The sequence below is a fragment of the Equus asinus genome, chromosome 24 (assembly GCF_041296235.1).
Source record: "Equus asinus isolate D_3611 breed Donkey chromosome 24, EquAss-T2T_v2, whole genome shotgun sequence".
In the NCBI taxonomy this organism is placed as follows: Eukaryota; Metazoa; Chordata; class Mammalia; order Perissodactyla; family Equidae; genus Equus; species Equus asinus.
In genome coordinates, this window is record NC_091813.1 from 39,978,910 (window position 1) to 40,000,024 (window position 21,115).

A 21,115-nucleotide genomic window follows, 5' to 3' on the forward strand; every position below is an offset into this window, starting at 1 on the left:
TTTGACAAATAGTCAAGTATAACTTCCATAAGTACAAAGCATAGTAATTCAGACTCACTGGGAGATTTCCAGGTATTTTAAGATAAGGGCAGATGCCTGGTTATGAATCTCTCCATACTTCCTTTAAAAAACCTTTTTAAAGGAAAAAAGCCCATCACCTACATCTACAGTACAAGTAAAAAAAAAAAGGGAACTGTAAACTATATTTTGTTTACAAGTGAGGAAATAAATGCTCAAAATAAGTGGAAGCAGCGTCTAAGCCCATTCTACAGTGAGGAATTCAGTTGGAGCTACTTAGAAAACCTGTGAATGTGCAGGAATCCATTGGTCAGAGACCTCAAAAAACATCCACTAGCACCGACCACCAGAAGGAGAGAACCCAACTCTGAGTGTTAACAATTGAGAGTGTGTTTGAGAACTGAATGGGTCAAAGCATCACAGTTAGGGTGTTAAAAAGAAAGGAGTGGAGGGGGCCAGCCCAGTGGCGTAGTGGTTAAGTTTGCACACTCTGCTTTGGCGGTCTGGAGTTCGCAGGTTTGGATCCCAGGTGCAGACCCAGCGCTGCTGGTCAAGTCACGCTGTGGCGACATCCCCTATAAAGTAGAGGAAGGTTGGTACAGATGTTAGCTCAGGGCCAATCTTTTTCACACACACAAAAAAAGAAAAAGGAGTGGAAAGTACACAGAATAAGCGGCAGCCTTAAAAAGGGACCACTTCTGAGAGAGAGATTATCTTGTAAAGAACAGGTCCCCCTTAGAGCTAGCAAATAGTGGTGGAAAGAAAAATGTAACTAACTTTTCAGTAGATATAAGTGCACAGGAAAGATCTATGTTAGAAACAAAAGAAAAGTTTAAAATAACTTTAGAATTTGAATTGAATTTTGCAGTTTAAAACACATCGCAGAGCCAGCCTCGTGGCGTAGTGGTTAAGTCTGACACACTGCTTCAGTGGCCTGGATACGTGGATTTGGATCCTGGGCGCAGATCTACACCACTTATTAAGCCATGCTGTGACAGCAACACACGTACAAAATAGAGGAAGATTGGCACGGATGTTAGCTTAGGGCTAATCTTCCTCAAGCATAAAAAGAGGAAGGTTGGCAACAGATGTTAGTTCAGAACAAATCTTCCTCACCAAAAAAGAACCATTGCAGATTCAAAGAACTCCAAGAATAAGAAATCTCAGAAAAGAGATAGACTAATAATAAGAATAGGTAAAAAGGGCACTGATGAAACTAAGAAAGAAATTGAAGAAAAGTACAAAAAACTCTCAGACATAATGACTAAGTTACCAGATTCAGAGACAATAAATAAAATAGAAATGCTTCAAAGTATGGAAGGAGAAATAGAGAATAAAAATACTGAAAGCAATAAATGGAGAGAGATATAAAAAGGAGATTTGAAAGATCATAACAAAAGTTATATAATACAGCACTTTTCAATATGTGATTTGGGACAACTCAGGCCCCTAGACCATCTCAGATGGTCCAGGATGACAAAATTATTTTTCTGTACTAATACTAAAACATTATTTACCTTTTGAATTCTCATTCTTGGCTGTGTGCAGATAACTTCTAGAGGCTACATGACCTGTCATGACATCACTGCCCTGATGGCTAAGGAAATGTGTTTCTATATATTCTTGTATCTTAAAAAATTTCTCAATTTTAATTCCTGATTTGGTAAATAGTGACAGATAAAATACACGTAAAGAAAAACTCTCTGTGCTTCTCAATACATTTTGAGAATGTAAAGGGGTTCTGAGATCAAGGAAGCCTGGAAAATTCAACATACATATAATCGGAGATATTGCAGAAGGAAAAGAACAAATTGATGGAACAGAACTTACATTTAAAACTCTAATTCAAGGAATCTTTCCTGAAATACTATAAGACTCAAGTCTGCATATTGAAAGAGTATATGGAGACCTGGGAAAACTGACTTAGAACCATCAACTATAAGATATATACTAATAATATGTGCTATCTTGATATCAATTACGGGAATGTTTTTAAATAAAGCTCCTGTGAGACTCACACCTGAGATTTTGGCCCATTTTCAAAAACGAGATTGACTCTCAGTTGATGAATTGAGCCACAGTATTTGTTTTATAGAAGACCCAGGCAATTTATTTAGCTTTTGTGACCTGACTTTCATCCGTAAAATGAAAATAACAACAGCTCCTACCTTATACAGATTTTGCAAAGTGTAAAGAATTTATATCTAAAAAAGTAAAAGAGTTCAGACAGAGAAACCACTCAATAAACGTTAATTATTATAATCATTATTATTATTATTGAAGCAAACATTTAAAAAATATGATACACTCAAACTTCCTGAATCAAAATTTCCTGGTTTGTGACACAAACATTCCTACCCCTTAAAAATTTTATATGTAATTCTGATATCACAGTTTGAAAAATCATTTCATTTGCAATGCCTTGAATCATATTTAAGCATTTCCGTCATGTAAATCATTGACTGATTTTTTTTAGTATTCTAATACTCTTCGTGTTAAGAAAGCTTCCTTTCTTTCCAAGATTAACATGAAATTTTACACAAAAGAGGTATTTGTTTTTATCAAATGACATTTAAGATGTCAAAATTAAAATGTGATTTTCTCCTGTGCCTAAATGGATGCATTGATAATTTTCTTAAGTTTTGACTGCCCTTGCTGACATAAAACAGCTTAACCTGATTTTATTATATTCAAACGTTAATACACAATTTGATGTGATTTGTTATTACTTACTCTTTCTCTTGAGTCTCTTGAGTCTATAAAGTTGTTTTTAATCCTTTTTGAAGGAGCATTAGTTCAATAAAAATGTTTTAATAGGTGTTCTCTAAAAAATGGATTACATGATTAAATATATTTTGAAAATTCCAGTTTAAATGAATTTTAATAACTCCCCCTGCTATTGAAATTTTCAGTTAATTCATTAATCTGGATTGGAAATATTCAAAGAATAGTTATTTTAGAGAATGCTTCTAAAAATTATTTTATAGAGAACAATGTAATATCTTCACTCTCTAGAGTTCTTGCACTTTTTAAAATTTTAATATTTCTGGGGTCATTTAATTTGGTTTTGAGAGGGAAAGGAGGCAAACACCAGGGCTGAAATCGCCGTCTCAGAATTGGATCATGTTTTTGAAAATGAACTAAAATCCCTGAGGATGCATAGAAAACAAAAGAAAAGCTCAGTATGTAAGAATTGTTGTTTAACTGAAATTATTTCTTCCAATATTATTATTTGAAACATTTTAGATTTATTGCTATTCCTAAATTAAAACTATTTATAAAATATGGCAAGTGAAAACATTTGACCTTTTAAAAACACAATTAATGTAAGCATCCTCAAATAGTTATTGAATTTTCTAATACATATCAACCATTAAAAATTAGCCTTTTCATTCTTGTTCAGAAAGTTTTCGTGAATATATGTAATAAAATTGTATATACATATAGAAATATATATTTGCTTTTGAACAATTAACTATATGAGTATTTCACAATTCCGAAAGTAAAAGTTTACATTCCATTTGGCAGTAAGCGAAGAACAATGCATTTCATTCTATTGTTTCCTTTAAGGTCTGGCATACATGTTCTCATAAGATAACAAAGAATCTAAATATTTTAGAAGTTTCCTAATAGTGCTGAAAAGTCAATAATAACTATATATCAGCTTTTAGAAGTCAGTGACTAACGATAACGAAATAATCTGGATTTAATTTGCATTTAATACAAAAAAGGATTGGATATCAGCCAGTTTTCAGATTTATTGAGTCAAAAATGCTGTCACAGCTCATGTGTACACGGAACACTAGTCATTGATTTTGTTAATCTAACATAATATGGAGTATAATTTATCAGGACATCAAAATAGTAGCTTTTACTCCATTTCCTCTGTTCTATAAGGACATGCACAATAGACTCCGCAGCTATACATGCACTCTATTAGGGCTAATTGAAAATAGATGGTACAATTAACCTGCTTCTTAGTAAAAGGCATTAACACTTAATGTAAAAGTCTAATCACAATAAAAAGAGGTTCACATTGGAAGGAAATGTGGTGAATAATTCAAAATCATCTGATTTTCTCATACAAAGTAAATTAAAGAAAGGAAAAGTTAATATAACAACACCCAAAGCAGCAATGAGATCATTTGCATTCCTAATCTTTGCTTTCTCTCTCAGATGTACTCCATTTCAGAAGATTCCATAGATGATTTCACACAACGACTCACAGTATTTAGGTGCAACACACCAGAACTGAGCAGGTGGTCATGAAACAAACAAGCTGGAAGGTAATCCACTACAATACAAAGAATGAAAATTAACATGCAAACTCTTATGTAGGAAGAATGGCCTTGACTATTTGATCTTAAGAATTCCATTAAACACAGATTCTTTTGATGACATTCTATAATTAAACTCAAAACTCAATAATCTCTGAAGAGATACCAAAAATATTATTCCTTTTTTCGTTTTGAAAATAAGTCACCTAGAAATGGTGATCACTTCAAAATCTACAACTTTTAGTTGTCTCATAAGTTTTTTAAAAATGTGTTTGAACTCCTTTTAAAATGTCATAATGTAACATAAAATTCTTTTAAAAGAAAATTTAAAGTACATACTAAGTATACTTGCTACCCCTCTTCTCTTCTATTCTTCAGGCAGGCATCATTAATCAGTCTTTATTTCTTGCTAAGTCCAGTTTTAGCTCTAGAATCCTTTATAATAACATTCTCAAGCCTACAACCCTCAACACTTAGGGATTGCTACAATAAAAGGAAATCATTTGACAAACCCAGCTCAGGGCTCTCTTTCCTTAGGGGTGGAATAAATTAATAAATATATTAATCTTTCAATAAAATATTGCACCAAATTAATTATACAAAATTCATTTCCAAAAAGGAGACGTGTAGATTATTATAGGGGCATTATTTTGTTGTGGTATGAGAAAAATAATACCACTTATTTGAAGCTTTCAGGGAATTTCTTCTAAAAGAATGGAAATTCCAGATGTTATTAGAATTGAATCTGAACATAAGCATTATACTAAGAGGAAAACAGTGCAAGTTTCTATTTTAGGAAAAAATATCCTAAATTATGATGACTTGAATGGTTTTTCCTTGGAAGACACAATGAAATAGCAGAAGTGAAGGCTAAGTTTAGACAGAGTACTAAAGGTCTTCAAGAGTCCTGAGAATATTGGGCATAATCTAAAGTATGTTATGAAAACACCATAAAGTCTAAAACAATTGGTTATAACAGATTAAGCAGTAGGAGAATCAAAGGGGAAAAGCTCTTCAGAAGTGGAATGGTGGGGCCGGCCCAGTGGCGCAGTGGTTAAGTTCGCACGTTCTGCTTCAGCGGCCTGGGGTCACTGGTTCAGATCCTGGGTGCGAACACAGCACTGCTTGGCATGCCATGCTGTGGTAGGTGTCCCACACATAAAGTAGAGGAAGATGGGCATGGATGTTAGCTCAGGGCCAGTCTTCCTCAGCAAAAAGAGGAGGATTGGCAGCAGTTAGCTCAAGGCTAATCTTCCTCAAAAAAAAAAAAAAGAAGTGGAATGGTAACTCATTTGCACCCTGTCCTCCGTGGCAGGTGAAACTGTTCTGACCTTGATTAGAAATCCATGTAAACATACTTGTTGGATTTACTGGTTGGAAGATAAGGAAAGCTACTCTAGGGGTAGCTATGTACCGATTTCTAAAGAACACTTTTAACAGGATAGACACATGCCAGATTTTGTCGTGTGTTGTTTTGTAAATAGAACTGTAATTGTAGATTTATGAACCTCAAATATGCTGAAGAATGGATATCAGTCATGTGAGCTTTTTAACTATAGCTAGTGAGAGACCTCAAAATAAAGCAGCTAGGTTCACCTGACCTGAATCAACCTTTCGTTCTCATCACTCTGAACCCAAAATATGTCGTGTTGAGGAAGAGCAGGGACTTTAGGCAGCTGCATCTGATAGATTTGGGGCCTCCCGGAAGTGGAGGTGAATGTGGAGTATAAGGCTAATAATTCTCCCTCATGGTGTTTGCTAATTACTAGTAAGGCATGATGCCAGGTACAATTTGTGTTACGCCTCTATCTGTGTTACCATTTAGGCCTTTGACTTTGCTCAGGATCACATTAAAGATTTATAGGATTACCTCTAAAAAGGCAGAATCACAAGAGTGGACTTTGCAATTGTTATAGATATTACAAATAAAAATTTCTCTTAAAAAATTTTTAAAACACTATACGCTTTAATACCCTAGGGATTTGTAATGACCATGGGTGTGTTAGAAGAAGCACTCTGTGTGTATTAGAGGGAGGGAGATCATAACACCTCTTAAAACAGTGCAAACTCATTTGTCTGGAGGAAATTCATTGGTAAAAATAAGAAAAAATTTAAAAATAAGGAAGAAAAATCAGGATTCTCCTAATTGAGAAAAGTTAAGAAAACTCTCTCTCTCTCTCTCTCTCTCTCTCTCTATATATATATACACACGACAAAATCTTACTCAATTATGGAAATCACTTAATGTGATAAAAGATATTTAGAAAACACTACAACAAAAATCATACTTTGGGGGCTGGCCCCGTGGTCGAGTGGTTAGGTTCGCGCGCTCCGCTGCAGGCGGCCCAGTGTTTCATTGGTTCGAATCCTGGGCGCAGACATGGCACTGCTCATCAAACCACGCTGAGGCAGCATCCCACATGCCACAACTAGAAGGACCCACAATGAAGAATATACAACTATGTACTGGGGGGCTTTGGGGAGAAAAAGGAAAAAAATAAAATTAAAAAAAAAATCATACTTTATAGTGAAATGTTAAAATCTTTCCTTCTAAAATAAAAAAAAGGAACACAGATGCCCGCTATCATGAATTTATTTAGCATAAGACTATAGGTCGTTGCCTGAACATTAATGAAATAGAAGTAACAGAAACTATAAGTACTGGAGAGCAATAAGTAAAGGAGTGTTGTCTACAAACTGCATGATTACATATGTAGAAAATTTATAAATTTGCACAAGAATATTAGAAATAATCAGAGGATATTAGTAATTTTGCTGGGTACAAGGTCAGTTGTGGACCTATCTAACAGCACCAAACAGAGAAACAATTTTAAATGAATTCCATTTAAAATAGCAAAAATATTTAACACCAAGGTATGAAAAGCTTAAGAAAAGAGCTTTCTATAGAAAACAAAACAACAAAAAAACTGCATTAAGAAAAAATAAAGACAACCTAAACCACTAAAGGGATAAGGGTAGTCAGTGACTGGAAAATTTAATGTTGTAGTGATGTTACATGTCCTCAAATGTATCTATTCATTCAATGCAGCCCTAATTAAAATCCCAATAGGAAGTTTGTGGAAATTTGTTAATTAATTCTAAAATTTGTCGGTAAATGCAAGGAGCCAAAAATACCTGACAAGCTTGAAAAGAAAAGCAGAGTAGATTTATTCTGTTAGATAGCAACTCTACTATTAGCACAAGGATATTCACAGACTGACGGAACAGAATAGAGAGTTCAGACCTAGACCTATGCTCAGAGGATCACAGTAATAATCAGTTTGGTAGTAAAATGTCATTCTTTTCAATCACAGTGCTAGTCCAAATGGCTGTCACTACAGAAGAAAGAAAATTAAATTGACCCCTATCTTATACCACACCCAAAAATTAATTGTTTTGTAGTTCCAAGCTGAAAGTTATAATAATAAGTGTCCTTGAAAACAACATGGAAGCATAACTTCATTATCTTGGTGTAGGCCAAGTTTTCTTTTATAGGATACAAAAGACATTAATTGTAAAAAAAGTAATTGCTAGATGAGATTACATTAATAGTAGGAAATAGGGGCCATCCCCGTGGCCGAGTGGTTAAGCTCGTGCGCTCTGCTGCGGCGGCCCATGGTTTTGCCGGTTTGAATCCTGGGCACGGACATGGCACTGCTCATCAAGCCATGCTGAGGCGGCATCCCACATGCCACAACTAGAAGGACCCACAACTAAAATATACAAGTATGTACTGGGGGGATTTGGGAGAAAGGAAAAAATAAAATCTTAAAAAAAAAATAGTAAGAAATACTGCTCATAAAAAAGTACTAGCAAAAGAGTGAAAAGGCCAACAACAAAGCAAGAAAAGATATTTGCAACACCTAAAATTGGAAAAGGATTTATATTCAGAATATATTTTAAAATGGTGAAAAAGAAAAAAACTACAAAGCAATAAGAAAAGTTAGAGAAACCCAATAGAGAAAAGGGAAAACAACCACTAAACAGAAGAGGATATTCAAATTCCCAATAAGATTGCAAAAGAATTTCAACTTATTAGTCATTGTGAATATAAAAATTGAAATAAAGATGAGATAACACTACACAGCCATAAGAATGGCTAGAATTATTTTTTTAAAAAACTGAAAATATAAAGTATCAGCAAGGATGTGTGAAATGGGAATTTTTGCTCACTGCTTTTGGAAGTGTAACTTGGCAGAACCACTTTAAAAATAGTTTGACAGTATCTACCAAGTTTAATATACTCACACATAACGGTTCATTAATTCCATCCCAAGGTATACAGCCTTCAGAAACGCATTGGTATGTGCATGAAACAGCATGCACAAGAATGTCCTTGTCAGCCGTTTTCATGATAACCCCAACTGGAAACAACCCAAATGTCCATCAGCATGAACGGATAAACTATTTTTGGTATTGTCATGCAATGGAACATTATAAAGTAATTTAAATGAACAAACTACGACTACATACAACACAAATAAATTTTCCAAGCATATCGGTGACTGAAAGGATCTAGATGCCAAAGAAGAGACCATACCGTATGATCCCACTTAAGACATACACAACAGCTATAAGTATAGAAGTCAGGCCAACATTTACTTTTGGGAATGGGGAAAGGTGGTGATTGCAGGAGTACATGGTGTGGGGCTCTGAGCTGTGAGTAATGCCCTATGTCTTGTCTTGAGTGATGATTTCATGATTGTGTTTATTTTGTAAGAAGTCATCAAATTATATACTTATGGTCTATGTACTTTTATACATATAATACTTCAATTATAAAATCTGTGTTTAACAATTCTGTCCAAAAATATCATGCCCACAAATTGTCCATATCTTCAATTTGTTGCTTAAAAAAGTCTCAAGCAGTGCACACTCCTTGTGAAAGTTTAAAAATAGTTTTTCGGTGACACCGTGCTTCATGCCACAATTTATAATCAGAAATATGTTTCTAAATATTACAGTCAATTAAAGAGCTTTCTGTCCCATTTTCCTCTCAGAAATCATATGCAAATGATAAGAAAGATGGCTTTTATAAAATGCAACCTTAAAGTAAACAGATGACAGCAATATTCTATCTTTTACCAAAATACTTAAAAATGGACACCAGATGGAGGAGGCGTTAAGTGTCCTGGCAGAGCAGCAGCAGGGTAAACATAACTGCCTACAGATGGACGTACCTATGAAAGGCAAGGACTTCCTTCCTCAGAAACTTGTCTCTGCTCAAGAACTGGAAGGCTAGGCACCGTAAGCAGCAGACTAAGGCACAATTCTAAAGCAGGAAAGCTTTTAGATGCTCAGAATCCCATCTTCACGCTTGCAGGAGAGTGATGGGTTTATTTTCTGGGTTGGCTGACACCAGACACAGCCAAGATGAGGATGAAGCTCTGATCTGAAAAAAGTAGGAATCATTGGGGAAGCTCACTCAGAATTACACCTTTCCCCACCACTGAAAACCGACAGACAGGCTTAGAAATTTGCGGTAAGCAGAATTCTTAAGATGACCCCCAGTGAAGCAGACCTGTGAATATGATGAGGTATTATTCTCATGATTACAGTACAAAGGTGTAAGGAATTTGCAGATGTAAATAAGGTCCCTAATCAGCTGACTTTGAATTAATCAAAGGAAGATTATCCAAATTAGATGAATTCTTTAAAAGAGGGCTTAAGTCCTTCCCTGAGCTCTGAGATGCTCTCCTACTGGCCTTGAAGCATACAGCCCCGTGATGAACAGTCTATGGAGAAGGGCAGCCTCTGGGAGCTGAGGGCCTCCCTCCTACAATGGCAAGGAACCAGATTCTGCCAGCAACCTGAATAAACTTGGAAGAGTACCTCCAGCTCCCTATGAGAACTCAGTCTGGCCAATATCTTGACTGCAGCTTTGCGAGGCTATGAGCAGAGGACCCAGCTTAGCTATGCCCAGACTCTTGATCCACAGAAACTGTGAGATAATAATGTTTTATTTAAGTCACTAAATTTATGGTAACTTTTTATGCAGAAAAAGAAAATATATGTAATCTCCTAGGCAAGGAACTGAAGGATCATTCTCGACATTAAGGAAAGTGCTTCAGAAAAATCAAGGTATTTTAACTGTCGAATGTCTGCCTCATTGTACAATTGACCCATGGTGATGCGTAGTAGTTGGCATCTCATGTATGAGAGGAGAACTCTAATCAGTTCTCCAATGCCTCATTCCAGAATATAAATGGAAAACGATTGAAAACGATCAAGCTCTATCTGACCTGGAGGATCCAGTCTCACAAGCTAAGTCCTGAAGAAGAAAAGAAAGGCCCTTTAATTTGTGAAAAATTGAGTTAAAAGATATAAACGTGTTTAGGCAGATCAGCAATAGTCTAAAAAACTATTATGTACATCAGGAAGCAAATTCTAGAGGAAAATAAAATACCTGGTATATTACTTAGCTAAACAAATTGACTAAACATATTCCAGGGTGGGGGGAATGTAATTTTGGTATACTAATTGGCTCAGCTTTGAATACTGAGTATTGACTTAGAAAAACTCGCTTTATAAAACAATATTTGGAGGCTGCAAAGAAAATAAAGGTATAAAGGAACCAGACACTCATTTACTCTAATAAAATTTGTTACGTCAAAACTCAGTGAATCAAGACCTCTTGGGATAAGCATACTATTTAGAATAGCAAAATAGCTACCACAATAAATGTTAAACATTTGGAAAGGGTTGATCCTGAGGACCCATTGTGGCATTGGGAAGGAATGGAGTAGGGCGTTGCTGTTATTAACATCCTTTTGGCACTTTTTAGTTTTTGAAAATATGTGCAAACATCACCTCGATGAAAACAAAAATTAGATTTACGATGTCTAATGGTATGAGTATGATCTCTTTATCAAATTATGTTTTCCTCTATTTAATACTCATTGAAGCACACTAAGTGGTCCTTGGCGGACTGAAAGAGTCAATGTACCTCTTTAAGCATCTGAAGACAAGAGAAGGCTGAGCCACTAGGAAGCCTCTGGTCTATTGGGCAGAAGGAAAGAGTACCAAGGAAATAGTCTAAAAATCAAGAAAAAGAGGAAGAGAGTCTGTGTGTGCTCTGAGAGATTATTAAAATTATATGATGAACTGAACAGGCAACTGTACCTACTAGATAGTCAAAATCCTGTTTGGAAATTCTGATTTCTGCAACAAAAACTCAAAAAGAGAGGCATGATGTCCAGTCATAGATAGCATTGGGACTTTTCTGAGCTTTTAAATAGTCTTCTAATATTTTTGTGGAAACCTGTGAAAAGTTATAAAGTAAACACATTTGTAAATGGACCAAAATTAGAATGAAAAACAAGGAAAATCCAAGAAAGTCACAGACAGGAGACAGTATATTCCACTATTATTTGTTTTATATGATAATCAGCATTAAATGTTAAATTTAAAATTGCAGACAATCTCAATTTAACCTACTTAAAGATCCTGTATTTAAAATCGATGATATTTCAAAAAAATACTTCTTTTTTATTATTTGACAGTGATATACAGAACAGAAAAGTCACAGAAAATTATGGGACAAATCTGACCTTCTGTTTCTCTGAAATATCAGAAGACTGACCAATAAATTTTCAATACTCTTTTTTCTGAAAATGAGAAATGTCCTACACAGACACTGTTTTGATTTTGTCTCTGTATCTAATTTGCTTCATAAATTTAAAGTTACTTAGTCTTCTTTGTCATTTAAAATATTCTTCTGCTAAGCAAATAGCAGCGAGACAAGCTGTCTGGTTGTGTTTTTTTTTTTTTTTTTTTGTGGAAGATTAGCCCTGAACTAACATCTGCTGCCAATCCTCCTCTTTTTGCTGAGGAAGACTGGCCCTGAGCTAACATCCATGCCCATCTTCTTCTACTTTATACGTAGGATGCCTACCACAGCATGGCTTTTGACAAGCGGTGCCATGTCTGCACTCAGGATCTGAACCGGCAAACCCCGGGCCCCCAAGAAGTGGAATGTGTGAACTTAACCACTGCACCAGCGGGCAGGCCCCAAGCTGCCTGGTTTTGACAATGAGATCTTAGAGCTGAAAGTCTTTCTGGATGAGGTAAGGTAGGGATGGGGGAGGTGATGGCGCTGGTCAAATAGGGTAAGTCTGCACCTCCCAACCCTGCTCTACCTTGAAACCACAGGTTACTAGATTAAAAAGCAGGTACTAGACAAGCCTAATGGGCTAGGTTTCTAGATAACACATTCCATTTCTTGGTAAAGCAGTCAAGTTAATATATCAAGTTGAGTCAAGCTCTGATTCCTCTTCTCTGTAAAATTTAAGTTTAATGAACTTAGCTTAAATTTATCTTTTCTCTTTTTTGCTAATGTTATCCTCTATTTGCTTGCATAAAACAGTGCAGCTACTAACAAAAATACAAGTTAAAAATTAACATAGCATTAATTAAAACACTAATTAATTAATTAATTAATAATAAAAGGAATGCCAGATCATAGATCCAGATTATGGTATCTGCTATAGAATGAATATTTGTGTCACCTCCAAATTCATATGTTAGATCACTAATCCCTGATGTGATGGGTTTGGGAGGTGTCCTTTGGGGGGTAGTTAGGGTTAGATTAAGTCTTGCGGGTAAGGCCCTGGTGACAGGATTAATGCCCTTATGAAAAAGAGAAAGACTCAAGATCTCTCTCTGTCTCTCTTTCCATGAACATGCAGCAAGGAAAGGCCTTGTGAGTACACAGCAAGAAGGCGGTCATCTACAAGCCAGGAAAGGGGCTCTCACCAGACGCTGACTCTGTTGGCATCTTACTCTTGGACTTCCCAGCCTCCAGAACTGTGTGAAATAAATATCCATTGTTTAACTCACTCAGTCAATGGTATTTTGTCATAGTTTCCAGAGCTAAAACAGTATCCTACATGATTATTTAATTTAAGCTCCAAATTTGGCTTGAACTTCCTAGCAAACAGCATAATGATTCAGTTATGGGAATCATATTTTCTATTATCCAAGAAAAATTGTGCCAGATGAAATTAAACAGGCAAGAAGGATTTTATTCAGAACTATTGCAATAAGGAGAGAGGTTAAACTCAACTCTGTTGAAACTAAAAGGGAGGATTTTTAAGAATTTGGGTGAGCTAGTGAAAAAGTGTTGGAGGAGGTCAGTGAGCAGGTTGGTCAATGTGATTAGACCATCTGTGTTTGCTCACTGGCACTTAATGAAGTTAGGTCCCTACTCTCCTACACAGACAGAGAGATAGGAGCACTATATTTCATGACGATTTCAAACATTGGACGTTTCAAAGGGATGGCTCCTAGGTTTTTGAGAAAGACATTCTTGGGCTGTACAACTGTCAAGAGGCATCTCACATATCAAAGGGCAGAGAAACAATTTGTAATTATAAGTTTTCTAAAGTAAAGAAAAAGGAAGTCAGGGGTCTATTGTCAGGAAGATCCTGTCTAAAGTTTACTCAAGCCAAGGGGAGTTTTAAGGCCATCTTGGTCACTGTGAAGAATGTTAAGATAATTATTCATTATCATTCATGGGAAAAAGTTTATACCAATATCCATTTCTAAAAGAAATTTCTCATGTAGATCTCAATAAAGAGTCAATGTCACCCATGAAAAAGATATATTTGTTTTTATGCCAGAATTTTATGTGAATAAGAAAGGTAATAATTAAAATAGCTTTTGGGGCTGGCCTGGTGGCATACTGGTTAAGTTCATATGCTCTTCTTCAGTGGTCCAGGGTTCGCGGGTTCTGATCCAAGGTGCAGACCTACACACTGCTTATTAAGCCATGCTGTGGCAGGCGTCCCACATAAAAAGTAGAGAAAGATGGGCACAGATGTTAGCTCAGGGCTAATCCTCCTCAAAAACATAAGTTTGATTCTAGAATATTAAACTTATACAGTCTTTAGTGGCACAATTATGAACTTCCAAAAACAGATTTAAAACTACTAAAGGTATAAGAAACAAATGGTATATCCTTTTGATTTGGTGAATCTTTCATTCAAAGAGAATGAGTAAGAAAATGCTCCTGCATCATTTCATTGTAGCTCAGTATCTCTCTCTAAGCCATGTTAAGATACGGAAAGATATATCCAGCCCCAAAGCCTCTGGGTTCCTATTTATAATCTGTAAATGATTAGAGTCAATTATAACGTATCTAGAAATGTCTTAGGACTGTTGACATGTGGGGCTTTCATACAATTTAAAAATAAGTATTCTGTGTGTTACCATTACTTTAAAGTAGATAATTTCCCAAGTAATTTTGTATACACAATTACTGTTTTCATCTTCATGGTAATATTTAAGGTAAGTAGGGCATGTATCACTGTATCTATTTTACTGACACACAAATAGGATTCAGAGAAATACAAGAGTACTTTGGGTGGTGTACAAACCTTGGAGAGACAGCACGAGAAAAAATAAAGTACCTAAATCAAATACTACTTATGTAGAAGTTAGGAAGGAAGGTGACAGATATCAAAATCTCTTTTCTGTTTGGTCAATAACACTTAATAAACTGACTTCTTTGTAAGTCTCATTTTTTATTGCTTGCTTTTTAAAGAACGTTTAAATCAGCCAAAAACTGAGGATATTTTAGAGATAACTGAATTAGGCTGTGTCTGTGAATGTTCTTACTTGTCCCAGGAATATTCTGCAACCGAGAGACTAATTTTTCCTTGTCTACCATAGGATAGCAGAAATAGGTAAAAAATTTACAAAAAATAATGTGAAAATAAAACATTGGTTATAAAATGAGCATGTAATGCTAAATGACCTGATGTTATAAATAAAAACTAAGAAGTTCTAATCAGAAGTGATCAGGAAATTATTAACAACATTAACAAAGGACCTAAGCCATTTAGGATTAAGTTGGATTTCATTAGCCAGAGATGAACTCGTGGCATTTCATGTGGCATAAGTATAGGTGCAGACATGAGAAAAGTAAAGGTTTACTGGAAAAAATGGAAATAAGACAAAGATATCATGTATTCTTTAATACATGGATAAATTTTTAGAATCAAATACAAGTTTAGTAAAGTAGGGGAGAAACACACACACACCCATGTACATACACACCACACACAATCTAGAGGGTGTCATAATAATTAAACAGTTGATTGGATTTACAGAACAGAGAGGAAAGGAAAACAAGCACATCCAATAGAGAGTATGTATTTTGAGAAAGATACAGAAAAGATAGTAAAAGAAAGAAACTTGAATTCCAAGCTAAAATACTCAGGATTAAAGAAAGCATGGATTTACCCTTGGTTGGACATAAATATCTTTGTCCTAGAATCCAAAAAAGTACTTAATAATATCACTTTTCTTCTTATTACAATTTATTTCCATCAGTCTATATTTTAAAACCTTTACACTTAAATCACTTATTTTGTAAGCCATACAAGTTTATCTTTGGCAAGTGTTAAGTTCCTTGTTGAAATGATATATAATATTCAGAAAAAAAGCAATCTCATGCCAAAATCCACTATGACTTCTGAAATTCTCCAAAGTAAAAATAACTCTACCCTCCAAACCTAAAGACATATGGTAAAGAATTCCTTCAAACTGAACATATAATTAAAATAGGTAGTAACTAAAAATTTGAAATAGTCTTCCCTCTCAAACTGACCAGTGGGTGGCCATTTGATTTTGAATGACTCATTCATTTTTTTAACTTTTTATTTTGAGATCGTTTTAAACTTACAGAAGAGTTGAAAAGATAGCACAGAGAATTTAGTGTGTTTTTGCCCATGCTCTGCTGAGGTTAACATCTTACATTATGATATAAAATTATCAAAGCAAAAAAAGTTAATATACTACTACTAACTAAAGTACAGAATATATTCAGATTTCAGTCTTTTTTACTGAAGTTCTTTATTCTGCTTATAGAATTCCGGCTTGAAAAGGATTTTTTGTTGTTTTGTTCTACTTTTTATTTTTCTTTTCAATACCTTAGAGATGCATCTCCATCATCTTCTGGCTTGTATGCTCTATGACAAGAAGTCTGCTGTAATTCTTATCTTCATTCCTTTTTATGTAATGTATCTTTGTCCTCAAGATTTTCTCTTTACCTTTTGTTTTCAATAATTTCTATATGATACATCTAGGTATTTGTTTGTTTATTGTTTTTGTTATTGTTATTTAGCCTTCTTAGTGTTGTCTGTTTTAATTTAATCTGTGGTTTGGGAGTTGTCATTAGACTTGGAAAATTCTTGACCATTATTTCTGCAAATATTTTATCTGCCCTGTTTCTTACTTCTTTTTCTGAATTCTAAACTATACATATCTTGACTATTTCTAGTCTTGGGTGCACTGTTTTTTGCTTGGTTGTTTGTAACTTCTTCTCTTTGTGTTTCAGTTTGGAAAAGTTCTGTTGACCTATCTTCAAGTTTGCTAATTCCTTCCTCAGTTGTATTGAATCTATTGATGAGCAAGCCCACCAAAATTATTCTTTTTCTCTGTTCCTGACTTTTCATTTGCAGCATTTCCATTTCATTCTTCTCTATAGTTTCCATCTCTCTGCTGAAATAACTCACCTGATCTTTCATATCTTTCTTTGGAGTCTTTATTACTGTAAACATATTTAAATTTAAGTCAGTTAGTTCCAATAGAAGTGTAATATCTGAGTCTGGTTCTGATAACTGCTTTGACTCTTGGGAATGCGTTGTTTTCCCTTGCCTTTTGTGTTCCTTATAGATTTTTTTATTGAAAGCCAGATGCATTGAGTAGAGCAGTCAATGATTTGGTATCCAGTTTTTATGACTGGAAATGGGAACATCTTTCCCACTATAACGTCTTTAATACGAGTATTAGAGTTCAGCTGGGTTTGAGGTTTGTTGTTAATACGGTCATGCTCAGTGCACCACAAGTTTGTAATTCATCTAGCAATACATTGTGTCAAGATAGGGGCTGGTATTGCAAAGGGTTTGTGTTTGTTTTTATCATTGTTTTTGTCCCTTTGATGTTTGTTCCACTCTTGACTTTAGGTCTTTCCTTTGCACTGCACCTCAGAGACGGTTTCTTTCCATTCTGTTACCCCTCCCCTGTGCCTCTCTCACATTATTTTGCTCTTATTTGTTACTCAAACTTGTTAGTCTCAGGGGAGGGATGGGGCACTAGAGAGGCCTTCTTTGTCACTATTATTCATCAAGACTCCACATTTGGAAGGCACAATGTCCCTGTGTCTTAGCAGTATGGCTTCCTCAGCATTCCTGCCCCTCTCCCTGAGGTAGGTTCTAGGTCTGGCGCATGTTCCTGCCTTAGGAGGAGGGTTATTTTCTGTTCTTTTCCACAGGCTCCAGCAGGTTTCTGCCAGTAAGGGTGACAGTGTTTTTTGTCATTCCCCTGCAGATAAAGACTTGTTCCACAAGTAAGACAGAGGAGAAGTCTCCCTGGGAGTTTCATGCCCCTCCCACTGTGGCTGTTCTCCCATTTCCATAAGTCCACACCACACATTACTTAGTTAAATCTTGCAACAATGCAATTCGTAATGAGAGCACAGCTTCCAATTTCTGCAGCATCTATGACTTAATAATCTCTTGCATTGCACAATTGACCTCCATCAATCCATCAACCAAGCTTGCCGAATTCTTCTTACTGGCATCTGATTGCATCTATCCCACAGATCCCAAATAAGGCTATGCTTGCTTCTCTTCTATATGGGCATAAGTTTCTCTTTAGGTTTTGGGCTGGTTCATTGCCCTGCCTCTTGTGTTTCTCGTTCAATAAACCTCTTGAATTTATAATTTGCCCAGTATTTCTTATTCCTTGTAAGAGGCAGAGAAACATATTTCACTAGTTTGGGTGACTTGGGATAGCAAAGCATAAATAATGAAGGCAGAGCTCTAGCCTAAAAGATTTTACTAACTACCGAAGAATTAATTTTAGCATACTTACAAAATACATATGAAAAAATGGAAAATTTTTTATTAAACTATGTATAAAGTGAACATCTTCAGGAAATTAATCATTATAATAGTTATAATTAATGGCTGAACTTTCATGTGTCTTTTAGACTAAACTGGTTATTTTATTTATGCATCTCACTCTTTGAGTTTAGGGATTTTGACATATGCTTTATGGCACATCAGGTCAGTCCTTCATTCTCAAGTATCAATAACTAGATTGCCACAATTTAAGCATTCTGGAAATATTTGAGAAATTAAAATCAGATCAAGACTAGTGAAATAAAAAGGAAATGTCAAAATGCAGTAAATAGAGAAGTACTTGTTTCTCTGTTTATTTTAATTGTATGTAATAATTCATTAAGAAAAACAATTTGATTATCAAAAACATACAAAATATATAAGTTGTTAATCTTTAAGCATTACACATGGATCCTATAGAGGATTCACGTTTCCCTATATTTTCCCTTCAAACTTTGGCAGGAAGATATTTTATAAAGGAAAAGACATCTCAGGATTTTGCCCCTGTCCTAGTTATATATCTCTAAATGACTAGTAATCTTTTTATTCAATCTATAATGTTATAAATGCTAGTTGTAGATAAATGCAAATGCCATTATTTGCAATAAAATCTCCAAGATAACACAGGTTCTAGTCCCCACTAGTTAATCTGAAATAACTTTTACATAAACATAAATAGACTTTTCATTTCTGATGATTACCTATAAAATAGGAGTTTAATTTAATTGCCTAACTGTATGCCAATCAGCCTTCTATTAATGAAATAATAACATTAAAGAATAAAACTATAATTGAACAAAAAATTACAATATATCAACACTGAAAGACAATATCACCTTTCTTAATTTTATAATATTAGGTAAATTGTGAAAATGTTTTGTATGGCTTGCGTTTGAATTTTTAAAACATTTTTGGGTTTCAGAACTTAAATTCATAGGACTCACAATCTCTAAAACCCCTTAGCATTTAGTCAGGACACAAATATATCATAAAATGAAGATAAACTAACATTTATTATTAATTGCATTTCAAAATATACATGATTTTAACCTATTTCCATTTAAATGACTTTTGGATTAATTTTACATAAATTTAACACTTTTTATCAGAAGTTCACTTTATACAAAATGACATATTATTATTATATAGTCTTTTTCTATGGTCATTTTAGATTACATATCATGAAGACAAGGAAGTTTTCTTAATTATTAGTATGTTAAGAGTATTTATTATGAATGGATATTAAATTTTAATAAAACATGGCCAAGCATATACTGAAATGATCTTTTAGTCTGTTAATATATTTGATAATGTAAATCATTCTTACATTCCTAGGCTAATACCAGGCAAGGTTCTTTTTTCCCTTTGATACATCAGAGGCATATTATATTCCTTTTGGTGGTGACATTTTAACATTTTAGGAGCTTCAAGTAATGCTGCTAAAAAGGAGTGGGCAGTGGCTGGCCCAGTGGCACAGCTGTTAAGTGCGCACGTTCAGCTTTGGCGGCCCGGGGTTCACTGGTTCAGATCCTGGGTGTGGACATGGCACCGCTTGGCAAGCTATGCCGTGGTAGGCATCCCGCATATAAAGTAGAGGAAGATGAGCATGGATGTTAGCTCAGGGCTAGTCTTCCTCAGCAAAAAGAGGAGGATTGGCAGCAGTTAGCGCAGGGCTAATCTTCCTCAAAAAAAACAAAAACAAAAACAAAAACAGGAGTGGGCAACGCTTTATCTACTCTAAGGAAATCTGAATTAACAATACATTTTTCAAGTTGATCAAAAAATAGTTGGGCTAATTAAAGAAATATTTTCATCTGGATGTTTTTAACTCCAAGTAACAGATTCAATTAGAGAAATAAAGCCTGATTTTGCAGAATATTAATCATTGCAAACAACAAAACAAAAGAAACTGATACACACACACACACACTTGTGTTCACAGGGAAAATAACTCTTGTTTATGCTACTCAGAAAAACTATATGTACTCTGTTCTCAAATATAAATGTTTATTGATCACAATATTATATGATAGTAATAATAATTAATATTACTAAAGTCCTTCAAGAGGGCATTCATATCCTAGTGTGAACTAAAACACTATAAAATTATCAGCTGGTAAATATTTTCTGCTATTTAACAAATAATTATTAATAAATACATGTTTCTATAACACATAGACTGAATTTGTATCATTTTTCATAGTGCAAGTCACTGTAAACACACACATACATATTCATGTACTTTAGGAGAAAGTGTTACTCCATAAACTAACAAGCAATGTGTCAATGGAGATACACCAGAATGAGGGGCAGTGATATGTTTAAAATGCATTGTCAATGTTTCAATTTAACTAAGTGAAAACAATGTAACCAAGTTAATAGCATACTCACCACTTTTCTTCTCTGTTCAATAATCTCCTTTCTTTTGACTATAAAAAATAAAATCTTATCCAGGAAATCTAATTAGTTAATACATAATGAATCTCAAATTTCCAAAATAGTCCCATTTATCAGTTTTGAGAATCTTCATAAGTCCAATTTAATAATGTCATATAAATTTGTAATGCAATTTTCAATTAGATTCTTAAGCTAAGGGAGATCAAATTATGATCTGTGTGTAGGATTGTCTTATTCCTTATATTCAGTAATTGCATCTTAATTCTTCTATTCTATTTATAATTCCCAGTGATTTGGGTCTTATTTGGAAGTAATCTTCTTCAAATCCTTGTCCTTACTTCGTGTATTTTTAGGGTTTTTTTCCCCCCAAATCAATTTATCTTGCTCTCAGTAATCAACTTTTCCCCTGTGGTGTCACTTGTTCCAAATGATTGCTTTCATTGTAAATTTTAATATTTTAACTATACTTTCAAGTTGTTTTTTCCATGAACAATATTTTTCTCAATAATGTTTTTC